The sequence below is a fragment of the Mirounga angustirostris genome, unplaced genomic scaffold (genome assembly GCF_029215605.1).
Source record: "Mirounga angustirostris isolate CCGP_5_RB_7025 unplaced genomic scaffold, mMirAng1.0.hap1 SCAF_10, whole genome shotgun sequence".
In the NCBI taxonomy this organism is placed as follows: domain Eukaryota; kingdom Metazoa; phylum Chordata; class Mammalia; order Carnivora; family Phocidae; genus Mirounga; species Mirounga angustirostris.
In genome coordinates this window covers 8,220,878-8,233,712 of record NW_026991718.1, presented here as the reverse complement: position 1 = coordinate 8,233,712, position 12,835 = coordinate 8,220,878, and the positions used below count along the sequence as shown (strand labels likewise).

General features: G+C 38.7%; 1 non-coding gene across 1 annotated transcript; it reads left to right on the top strand.

The window, feature by feature from the left end:
* Nucleotides 1–11,290: 11,290 nt before the first annotated feature.
* On the top strand, nt 11,291–11,392 carry LOC123852174 (U6 spliceosomal RNA). The gene has a single exon (XR_006792795.1). It is a non-coding gene; the product is annotated as a U6 spliceosomal RNA (small nuclear RNA).
* Nucleotides 11,393–12,835: the final 1,443 nt, after the last annotated feature.

Genomic DNA, 12,835 nt, shown 5'->3' with positions numbered 1-12,835 from the left:
ATTGGCATTTTAAGGTCATGAAACATAGATCGGTTTTAGTACCAGAATCAGTTAGAATTTCTATGTGTAAAATACAAATTTTTTAAAAAGTTTGTATTTTGAACTTTTTAAACTTTTTATTGTGAGATAATATACATCCAGGAAAATCCATAAAGTGTAAATGCATAGTTTAACAAATCACTGTGAACACCCATGTAGCCGTTACCACAGCAAAAAGTTAGGGCATTGCCAAGACCCCGGGGGTCCCCCAACTCCTAACCTTGCTTCTGGTTCTAACTCTTTCCAGTCATAGAGCCATGACCCTGACTCATACAGTAATCCCTTCCCTTTTTGCTTATATTCTTATGACCCACGTGCATGTCCCGAAATATTCTAGTATTGCATATTTTTGAACTTTATGGAAATGGAATTGTACAATATGTAATTTTTTTCTCCTTGCCTCTTTTACTCAATAATAGATTTTTTAAATTAGTTGCAAGTGATGTAGTTTTTGCATTCCTGTGTAGTATTCCATTGTCTGAGTATTTCACAAGGTATTTGCCCATTCGACTGATGATGCTTATTTGGGTTATTTCCAGTCTTTTTTTTGGGGGGGGGGTTATTTCCAGTCTTTAGCTCTTTGTGGACAGTACTGCAGTGAACATTCTCATACATGTATCTGGTTGCATGGATACCTGATTTCCACTGCCTACATGTATTATCAGAAATGGAATTGCTGGTTCACATGTGTGTGTTTTAACTCTACAGAGACAAGGAGCTGTTCTGCCCCCTGCAGAGCAGGAATTCCTGTCTCTCTAAGTACTCGACAGTACTGGGTTTGGTCATTTGTTTTATATGTTCAGGGCTGTGGGTATATACTATCTCGCTGTGATTTCAGTTTCCATTTTCTCAATTTCTATTAAGATTGAACACCTTTTCACATGTTCTTCGGACATGTGTCGGCTCCTCTGTGAGGTGCCTTCTTATATCTTTTGCTCATTCTTCTGGGTTGCTTGTCTTCTAATAATCATTATAATAACAACAAATTGTGGGAGCTCATTAGCTACAAGTCATCTGCAGATCAGTGAGTCACAGATGTAATCGCCCCGTCAGTGGCTGGCTTAATGTCGCTCTTTTTTTAATGCCCCCAGTAAATAAATTTGCTTACCTTTAGCTTAGTTTAATATTTCAGTCTTTTATAAACTTTTGTGCTTTTGTATCTTTTTAAAAAATATCTTACTCTCTCTGAGGGAATGAAATTGTCCTATACTAACATTTCAAATTTTGTATCATTTTATATCTTATTTTATTTTATTTATTTCATTTTATTTATTTTCTTCTTCCCTTTACATTTAGGCTAACAAACCCATCTAGAGTAAAATTGTATCTGAGATAGAAGTTGAAGCTCATGTTGCGTTGTGCACGGATCCCCTACTGACTGAGTTCCATGTATCGACATGACCATCACTTCCAATTGATCATTAAAGTGGCTCTCATCATAGGTCCTGATCAGATGTCCAAGCATCTACCCCTGAGTTCTCCCTTCTTGCTCATTGGTCTATCTCTAGTCCAGTTACCACACTGTACTTATTACTACACCTTTATAAAAGCTTTGATAGCAGACATATCAAGACTCCCAGATTATTCTTCTTTAAGTGTGTGAAAACTATTTTGGTTATATGAATTTTCATAATTGCTTCAGAATAATTTCATCAAGCTATCTCATATTTTTTTTAAATCTTTTTGGGGTTTTGTTTAGGATTGCATTGAATACATTCATTTAAATATGGGAAGAATTAACATCTTACACTAAGTTTTCCAGTGTAAGAACACGACCTATCTCTCCATTAGTCCTTTAATATCATTCATAAAGGTTTGTAGTTTTTCCACCAAGAGATCTTGTACTTTTTTGTTGTTATTGTTCAATTATCTCTCATCTTATGGATTAGTGGATCTTCTTCTACATAGTACATTTCCTTCAAATTTATTTGTTACTGGTATAGAGAAATACAGTTTTTTTTTTATTGATTTTATTTCCAACAATTCTGGTAAACTCTCATGAATTCTTTCAGCTTTTCTGTAGATCCTTTCGAAACTTTTCTTCAGAGCATCTACACATAATTACACTTTTGTTTCTTCCTTCAGAATTATTTCTTCTTTTCTAATTCTTGTACCTTTAATTTTTTATTCCTTACTTAAAATACTAGATAGGATTAATTTATCATGCTTAATACACTGGCTAAGAACTGCATAATATACCAAAAAGAAATGGTGACAGTGGACATATCCCTCTTCTGCTGGAACCAAAGGGAGACCATCAGGCACTTGGAGTTAAGTAAATTATGTGCTGTTGTTTTGGTAAACACCTTTTGTCAGTATAGGGTGTTCCTTTCTATTCTTAAATTGCTGAGTGATTTTATTATGAATGGAGTTTTAATTTCACTGAATGTTGATAGGAATCTCTTGAAATAACTTTATTATGGTTCTCTTTTAAATAACTATTTTTGAGTTGAAATACATTGGTTGGTTTTCTAATAATAAACCGATCTTGCATTTTGGTATAAACTCAGTGAGGTCATAATTTATATATTTTAGGGTTAGCCAGATAATATTTTAAGATTGTTTTTTATCTCTAGTCACTACAAAGATGACCTGTGATTTTCTCTCCTTTAACTTCTTTAACAGATTAATTAGTTCATAAAATGAATTCTGGAAGAAATCCTGTACAATTAGAATTATATCTTTATTGAATATTTGGGAAAAACTTGGAAGTGAAGCCATCTGGATCTAAGGTTTTCTTAGTGGAAAGGGTTTTTGTCTGTTTTAGAAATTTAATGTTTTATAGTAGGGACTACTCACATCTACGCTGTGGAGAAGGCAGTTTGGGTGAGTTATATTTTTCTAAGATATTTTCTCCATTCCATAAATTGTCTTTTCTATTGGCTTAAAGTTGTCCATAATATCATTTTAGTATCTTTTTGATATCTGCAGTCCCCAGAGACTGAGCCTTTTCATCCGTGAAATTAGTCCTTTGGGCCTCTCTCTTCTTTTCTTGACTAGTCTCAACAGAGGATACCATTTGAGTTATTTGGAAGAACCACTGTTTAGATTTGTTTATCTTCTCTATATTGGTTTTCTACTTTAATAACTCCTGTTCTGGCTTTGTTTTTTTTTTTTTTTCTTCTCTACTTTCTTACTTCCTTGGGTTTACTTTGTCAATCTCTTCTTCTCTTAAGTTTTTGAGATAAATGCTTGGTTCATTAATTTGTATACCTTTATATATGTAAATATTTAAGAATATTGTTTAAGTACTACTTAAGTGATATCCCACAAGTTCAGATATACAGTATTTTTGTTGTAGTTCAATTCAAAATATTTTATTTCCATTATAATTTCTGCTGTGATTGATGCGTTGCCTGAAAGTATATTTCTTAATTTCCAATTATCAGTGTATTTTCTTGTGTCTTTTTTTGTTTGTTTGTTTTTTATTTCCAACTTAATGGCACAATTGTCAGAAAACATACTCTGTGTAACTTGAACCTTTTGAAATGTGTTGAGAGTTGCTTTCTGGACTAGGATATGTTCAATTTTGGAAAAATATGCCAAGTATGCTTGCAAAAAATTCATTCTACAGTGGAGTTGATTTCTTTTTGTTCCTCTCTCTGTTTCTCTTTCCTTCCTCCCTCCCTTCCCTCCTTCTCCCCACCTCCCTTCCCTCCCTCCTACCACCCTCCCTCTCTCTCTCTCTCTTTCTTTCTCTGTCTCTCTCTGTCTCCCTTTCTCTTTCCATTAGGTTAGGCTTGTTAATCTCTTTGTTTAAATCTTCATATCAATTTTTTTATCTGCTTGTTCTTTTTATTATTGAGGATGACATTGCAAAAGTTCCCACAGTGATTGTGGGTTATTTTACATTTTCCTCCTATAATTGTATAAGTTTCTTCTTTTCATGTTTTGAGGCCATAAAATTACATGAAATCCATAAATTGTTGTATTCTCCCAGTAAGTTGAAACTTTTATCTTTTGAACCCTTCATTACTACCTCTTTATCTCTAGTACTGCCCTACCATAAAGTCAATTTCACCAATGATAATATGGTTTCCTAGGTTTCTTTTGATTGATGTTTCCTTGCTATACCTTTTTATCTTTCCTTTTATTTTAACCTTGTGTTTGGGATATGCCTTATGTTTTAGATGTGTTTCTCATAAGTTACATACATTTGGAATTTTGTAGTCAGTCCATTTGCTTTTAACTGGAGCTTCTACTTTTTGGTTCTTGCTTTTAACTGGAACATTTGGCTTGTAACTATATTTATAGATTTATTAGATATGGTTCATTTCATGGAAGAACTCAGTGATGAGAAATTCTGAGTTCCACATTAAAAAAAATAATAATTCTGTATCGGCAAAAGCAGGGATCTGAAAGGGTACGTGCACCCCGATGTTTATAGCAGTAATGTCCACAATAGCCAAACTGTGGAAAGAGCCAAGATGTCCATCGACAGATGAATGGATAAAGAAGAGGTGGTATATATATACAATGGAATATTATGCAGCCATCAAAAGGAATGAGATCTTGCCATTTGCAACGACGTGGATGGAACTGGAGGGTATTATGTTGAGTGAAATAAGTCAAACAGAGAAAGACATGTATCATATGATCTCACTGATATGAGGAATTCTTAATCGCAGGAAACAAACGGAGGGTTGCTGGAGTGGGGGGTGGGGTGGGAGGGATGGGGTGACTGGGTGATAGACACTGGGGAGGGTATGTGCTCTGGTAAGCGCTGTGAATTGTGCAAGACTGTTGAATCTCAGATCTGTACCTCTGAAACAAATAATGCAATATATGTTAAGAAAAAAAAAAAAGAAGAAGGTAGCGGGAGGGGAAGAATGAAGCGGGGGAAATCGGAGGGGTAGACGAACCATGAGAGACGATGGACTCTGAAAAACAAACTGAGGGTTCTAGAGGGGAGGGGGGTGGGAGGATGGGTTAGCCTGGTGGTGGGTATTGAGGAGGGCACATTCTGCATGGAGCACTGGGTGTTATGCACAAACAATGAATCATGGAACACTTCATCTAAAACTAATGATGTAATGTATGGGGATTAACATAAGAATAAAAAAAAATAATAATAATAATTCTGTATCGGATTTTCACAATATTCATTCACCATTGAGTTTCTGCTTCAAAAACCTGGAAAAATAAATTGAGATGGGTGCAGCAATAGAGTCCATAGTGGAAACCACTGTTAATATTAGTTGGCTCAGGTTAAGCATCACTGCTTATAGAAACCACTGCCACGCTATTATAGATACTATGAGCATTTCACCTCCTCAGCCTTTTACATATATGAGATAATAAAGGAATAAAGTTGAATACATGCCTCATGGAATTTGGAAACTAAATTATGTTGGGAGCAATAAATATTTAATCAAAACATCAACAGGTATGGAAGGGGCAAGATTAGCACTTTCTAGTGATGTACAGCAGTAAAACACAAAAATAAATAAAACATGTATTTACAACTATCCCTAATAAACATTTCATTTCTGTATAGCTAAGTGGGGAAAATTTGAGAATGGAAAATAATGGAGCAGATTCCATTTTTCCATGCACGTTTACAAATACACAACTGACTGTTGGCCTAAAAGCTTCCAAGTTGTTATATGACTGGACATTTAGAGTCCTTAGCATGTTTACATTAATTGCCACTCCTGCTGCAAAAAATAAAAATAAAAATGGGGTCTTTATGTTTTTAAAGTAAATGATAGAAGCTGGTAGAGATTGAGGAGTTTCACCCAATGTGTGATCAATTTTAACACTGAAAATATTTTAGGATACAATGATGATCTAAAATATGCAGTACTCCCTAGAATTTTTGCAAACACAGTTCAAGCCTAGGGGAAGAAAAGTGAGTGTGGCATACTCTGAGAATAGAAGCAGGTAAGAGGAAGGCAGATGGTTTGCTGCCTTCTTCCTCATGTTGGTTATGACATTCCTTTTCTTCACAGAGGCAGTTGCCCTATGTTCACATAATTACATTCCTGCAGGCATTACCATGGGAAGTCTTATAAACAGTTTCATTATTTCACAGGAGATGCTAAATGGACATGATATTGGATACTCCCCAACTGATAATACGACAATCCAATACACAATCTTCTTTCATGACCCTTTACAGACCAGTATTTCAGGATCTATATAAATGCATTCTTCATACATAAAGCCTAACCAAACCGCAGAAGAAAAAAAAATTTTTTTTTGGAAAGCCCAAGTTATATCTCTTTGGAAATGTGAACAAAGCCTAACTCTTCAACACTCAACACTCAATATTCCATTTTTTTTTAGTGTATTCTGAATATATGTATTTAGTTGTATTTCCTAATTATTAAAAAGATTAGCATAGCACATTTGTCTAAGCAGCAGATACTCAGTTCAATCTTTTAAGGCTGAAAACGTACATAGATATCCTTCCAGACAGGAAATGATGACATGCCAAGTTTATACTAAAAAAAATTCTAATAATATTATTGCAACATTTTGTTTATGTTTTTAGGCAAATTATCATAGTTCAATTTAGGAAAATCTGGTGAACCCAAGCTCTGTCAAAAAGATGTTAGATTGATTGAATGCTGCCATCAGTTGAATTTTGCAGGTGTTATCAATTGCAATTTGATTTTGGTCAGTCTCTGTAAGAAGAGAACTTTTTTTCTTTTTTTCCCCAAGATTTTTTTCCCATGAGATCATGACCTGAGCCAAAACCGAGAGTCGGCCTCTTAACCAACTGAGCCACCCAGGTGCCCCAAGAGGAGAACTTCTAAAGGCACGTTCTCACTGAGAAAAATTCTTAAGATGCCACTTTCAAATACAAAAATTATACTTCTTGGCAAGCTTTTGTGTGTGTGTGTGCATGCTTACACGCACTCATATATGTTTAAATTCTCTCAACCCCCCAAGAGGTTGGAAACCCTCACAATAGTACAAATGCCAGACTCACATCTAAAGATATACTTTGAACTTAAAGAAAATAAAATAAATAAAAGCTCCCAGAAGAATCCATGCCAGATTTGTTTGACTTTATGTCCTACAAATATTAAAAATAAAATAATACTCCCTTCTTCCTATTCTTGTGCAATGTAATCTGGCCTAGTTATTTCAAATTCTTATTCTAGAAGCATTAATCAGTTTCCTATACTATAAGTCAAGCATCAGGAAAAGCACCAAAGTGTTTTATAGACCATACATCTCTCGTTTTGCCAAGAAAACTGCCATCAGTTGGATGAGATGATTTCTGTGGCTGTCGATAGGAAATCCAAATCAACTGGGTTTAAGAACAAACAGAAAAGAGTGCTGAGGCAAGACCTGACCCCAGGCTCAAACAGTGTTAACAGTGCAAGGCTGCCCTCAGATCTCAGCTCTGCTCCCTCCAGGTCTAACCTGCTTGTAGCTCTCTCCTGGTAACGCAGCTGGAGCCGTTTTGGTATGTCCAAACTTCATGAGCTCTGGAGAGAGCAAGACTTCATATTCCATGAAATACAAATAACATTCTGGAATTGAGTCTCACTGACCCAGATCGGCTTGATTTGGGTCAGTTGTTTCTGTCTGAACTCCACTTGGTTGGGAAACTGAAGTGAGTTACTTAGGCAGTGGAAACCAAATCCTCCATCTTTGTAACTTTACATTTCCATTGATTGGACATGGAGAGGGGACATTTCCTCCTGGCTTTGGGACATGGTTATTTGAAGGGGAATGGATTGATGCTGGGAAGCAAAAGTAACAGCGACCGATTACAGCCCCCACCTTTTGCAACTGTTTCTTCCCATGTGTGCACATCTACAAAAATGTCCTCTCTCAGTTCTAGTCAAGATTAAGGGTCTCTGGCCGACATGCAGTTCTCTGGTCAGTCTTCCTCTGCTCCCTTGTGGTGTGGTGGTCTATAGCTAAATGACAAATTAAAAAGTTAAACACACAGTATATACAAAGACAGAGAACCAGACTCATTGGGGTGGGAGTGATGGGGACCACCTCTCTTTGGAGAATGGAAAACAATGCTCAGTGGTCAGCGTCCTGCAGCACATTTCACATCCTGCCAGGAGGAGTGATGAGGATTCCATGGCTGGCTGTACAGGTTCTTCATCATTAGTCTGGCTGCTCTGATTTTGTTCTCTGGGAAAACTGCCTTTGTCTGTCGTCCTCCAGGGTGACATTGGAGATGGCTTTGGCCGGTGTCCCCTCTGGGACTGTTCATCTTTGACATCATATTTTAGTTTTACATAAGATCAGAGGTCTATGGATTGTCTTAGAGTTGAACAATCCCAGACCGTTTTTAGCTACCCTAGGAATTATTCCAGTTATACAATTCTTTAAAACACTTTTGTGTTTTGTGTTTTGATATTTTGTTCACTTATATTCACTAAACTCCATGGTTCATGCCAAGGTAGGAGTCATATGGAGATAGCAGATAAGTTGGTGTTGAATATGCGAAGTAAGATTGGAACCCAGGAGAAGCTTAACCTCACAGACCACTTACAGCCACATTATGTTGTATTCTTTCTCCCTCAGAAAATAATTGTTTCCATTTTAAATAGCCATTTTCTGAGATGCAACATCTCCTCAAAGCAGATCATTCCAAGATCAAGGTCAAGATGGAAGCTGTCAGCCTGAGGACCGCAGTCGAGGGCAGAACATCTGGTCATGGCCAGTTTCCGAAAACCATATTCAACATCTGCCCACAGACAAATGCACTGTGAACTTACTACATCCCAGAGACTCAGATTTCTCCTCACTATTTAACAGATAGTTGCCGGTTCGAGGCTCCCTGCACCACTTTCAGTCAGTGCCTGGGAATCCCTTTGCTTTGAGTATTTTTCCCTTCCATTCCAGGATTTCTTGTAGGATTCTAGCTCCTCCACTTACTAACCGTGTGCCATGAGGCAAGTTATTTATTTTCTCTTACTCTTTGTTTTCAAACCTATAAAATAATATAATAATGCTCACTTTAGAGGGTCCTCATGGTAACAAATCGGGTATAGAAAGTATCAATACAGAGCTTAGCCTAGAGTAGGTGTTCAGTATTATTATCCATGATAGCATTAATCATAAGAGTGGGGCTAATAGGAATAGAAAATCCAAAGAATTAGAAATGTTTACGGGAAATTTTCTTCAGGAGATAATCTGAATAAAAAAACAATCCATATGCAATTCAAAGCTTAAAAATGACCGGGGGAGAGGGGCTACAGAAGCTCAGAATAATGCCAATGATGTCATGCAATAAAACAAAGCTCAAAACAGAACATTGCTATATGGTATCAAACCATGTATAAAAACGTCAAGAGATTAGTAACCTGGCTGTATAAAGAATTTGGAAGTAAATACAAATGGAAATCCAAAACAACATTGCAGAGAATGACGAACCTATTGTTTCTTCCTCTCCAATCAGATGCTGGCACCACCTTGCCCCCTCCCCTACTAAGTCCCGAGGTCCCCTCGTTCAGAGGTGGCTCTGACATCACCGTCCCATGAGGGATTGCTCATCATTTGTTTACTTACTGTGTTACAGCCTGTCACACCACAGCATGATGTCACAACAGGTCAAACTGACACACTCTGGCCCTTTCTTTCAAAAGGCACAATGGTGGTGAAAAAATACATCTTTCTTCCGTTTGCTGCTTAAAAAGCTGCTCTGAAGGCTGCCACGCCCGCACATTGTAAGAGCTATCTGAGCCCCCACATAGCATCTTCCCAAGCAAAAGTGGTTCAAGGAGCTTGGTTTTTTGCTCACAGGCACTGTGTTCTTACTTGTCAGGCTGCCAGTGTGTTTTCTAAATACTGGTTGCAACCATAATTTCCCAAGTTACCACTCTAACAGGTGGATTTTTTTTTTCTTTTTTTCTGAAATGATGAGAAGTCTGAGCTAAGCAGTTGAATTGAGGCTGAAAGCCCCTGATGAGGGGTTCTGGTCTTAGTGCCAGGTAGAGCCCAAGGGCGGCCTGTTTCACAGAGATGCATCTCAGCTCTTTGTTACCTTTCCTGAAAGTCAGAGATAGTCAGGTGCGTTTGGTCAGCAACAGACAGCCTGGGTAATGAAATCTCTCCCTCCCTCTCTCCCTCTCTCTCCCACTTGTCTTTCTCATCCTTTCCCATTTTCCTTTTTTTTTAAAGATGTATTTATTTATGAGAGAGAGAGAGAATGGAGAAGGGGCAGAGGGAGAAGGAGATAATCTCAAGCAGACTCCTCGCTGATCACGGAGCTCCATCTCACGACCCTGAGATCATGACCTGAGCCGAAATCAAGAGTCAGATGCTTAACCGACTGAGCCACCCAGGCGCCCCATCCTCCTCTCTCATTTTCTTATAGTACCTTCAGTAACTTCCTTCCCACTCTCCTTCCTCCCGCACCCCTACCACAGCCTCAAGATTTGCAGGTAATAGATGTGAAGTCTTACACATTCTCATTAAAATGTCACAATCTGGCATGTTATTGCACTGTGGCATGAAGCTCAACATCCACCATGACAAGTGGTATTCTCATGGGTTGCCCATGGGTTGCTGTTTCTGCTGTCCTTCCTTCTGTGGGTCAGGGTCTGTGAGTGAGGTGGACAGCTGAAAAGGCTCCCAGTACAAGTGCTGGATTGTGTTATCATCCTCAGTGGAAATGGGCTATTTAGAGTACTTTCTTGTGGACACACAGACACGCATTGGTTCCATCTTCCTTTGGATTTTCTAGCCCAAGATTCTAGAGTGTGCCTGAGCAATAGGGAAGAGGACACATAATTTTAAACAGTGTTCTTAGTTTGACAGTTTGAAAGATAGAGTTCCCCTTTTTAAAGGAGAAATTTGTTTGAGATGTATAGGGGTTTAAATTCTGGTTGATGGTTTTCTCCATTCCTTGCCATGACCATCAGGGTAAGAAGGAATCACAGCACAAAAGTGTGTGCTTACAGTGGAAAGGATTGCATGAGATGAATCTAATTGACCTGCAGCTGGATTGGCTGTGGGAAGATGGAACAAGCTGGAATCAGAAAAATTGCACAGCATTCTTGGCAAAGTACTTGGATTCTCTTAATCTGTGATCTGTAAAATGGAGACAATGTATCCAATTTTGCAGGACTGTAAAAGCTAGCAATCAAGTTATCTAGATTTCCTCAGAATGGGTGCCGTATCTACAACGTTTTTGTAGAACCAGTGATGGTAGGTGGTGCACAGATGAACTTTTTAGAAATTTCCAGCATCTGTTCAACTGTGCCTGCATTTCTTCCAGTTGCACTTAGGACAAATGATACTGGTTTCCTCATTAAAGATGTCCTTTTTAGCGCTCGCTTCCACAGCGCATATACTAGAACTGGAACGATACAGAGGAAATTGGCCCCTGCACAAGGATGACACGCAAATACATGACGCATTTCATATTAAAAAAAGAAGAAGAAGAAGAAAAGAGAAAGATTTCCCTTCTAATTCCTACATTTAAATGAAAAGGTGAGTCTATCACACCCTGATACAGGGGTATGAAGAGGAAGTTCACCTCCTTATTGAGGTCCTGTGGGAAATGCTGAAGTTTGGAAAACACTGTGTGGCAGGGGGTGACCGGCTTTATTATCATTACGATAATTACAGTTGAAATACTGGGGAGCTGTCTTTAATGGTGAGGTACTTAAGGACCGATCCCATTGGCAAGGGCCAGCGGGGCAGGGGTTGGGGTGCCTCCGCGGTGCTCCTGCCCGGCCCCCCCCGGCAGCCTGGGATCAGAGGCCACGCTGGCATCTCCTCAGAGCCACGGCAGCAGGTAGGAGCCTTCTGTGCTCAAATCCTGGCTCAGACACGGTGTCCTTGAGGTCAGAGATGGTACAGAGTTTAGAAATGAATTGACCATACTCACAAAGCAGAATATCTTCCACAACAGGAGGCAGGCAGGACTTTAGGAAGGGGTGTACCGCCATGGATAAGACTTTGAATTTTTGACAGACGGATTAAAAATCCTGGTTGTTGTTGTTGTTTTCATTTTCCCTCTGTGGGGCAAGGCTTTTCATCCGGGAGACTCCATCAGGTGGAAGGTACCCATCACATGGGACACTAGAAGAATTAAATGAAAAGATGCATGTAAGGTGCTTAACAAGGTATCTGGTAGAGTTAATAAGTAACAGGTTCTTTAGCATATTCATGAACAGTGCTCATGGACAATTCGCACGTTGGCCCCAACTGTAGATTTCAGACTTTGTAAGCCATGTGAAGGAAGTTGGTTTTATCTCGGGGACTTTGGGGAGATTCTATTGGAATGAAGCAAGCCTGAAGTAGAAGGCCAGGCGGGGCTGGTTCCCATATTTCAGATGACAAGTGATGGTGAATTAGAAAAGTTTTTATGGAACAGAACAGAAGAGGACACATTTGAAGGACCCTTCTAAGCAGTATCACAGAGACCTGTTGATTCACTGGGAAAGGGGGGTGGGTAAGGATGGCAGACCGAGCAGGAGGCCGGATCCCTGTGTTGAAGCATCGAGAGAGCACTTTATATGGTCTCAGTGACTCCTCTCAACCATCCTGTAAGGTTGGTCCCCATGTTTTAGTGGATGGTTTGGATTCTGTATGGTTTCGAGGAGCCATTTTGCAGACCCAGTTTACAGAGTCTAGGTATAGAAACTCTTCACACTTATTTAATCCCTTTCAGTTCCACACTAATACAAACCAGAGAGAGAAGTACTGAGACGAGGGGGCATGTTTCTTTTTCATAGAGTCAATGATCTGATAAAGACAACATGATGTGTGTGACTCTGAGAAGACTAACTAGTCTCAGACTGGCCATAAATTTCTCAGAGCGTTCTTCAGCTCTTTGTAAAAGTAAATTCAGATCTACATGAGACAA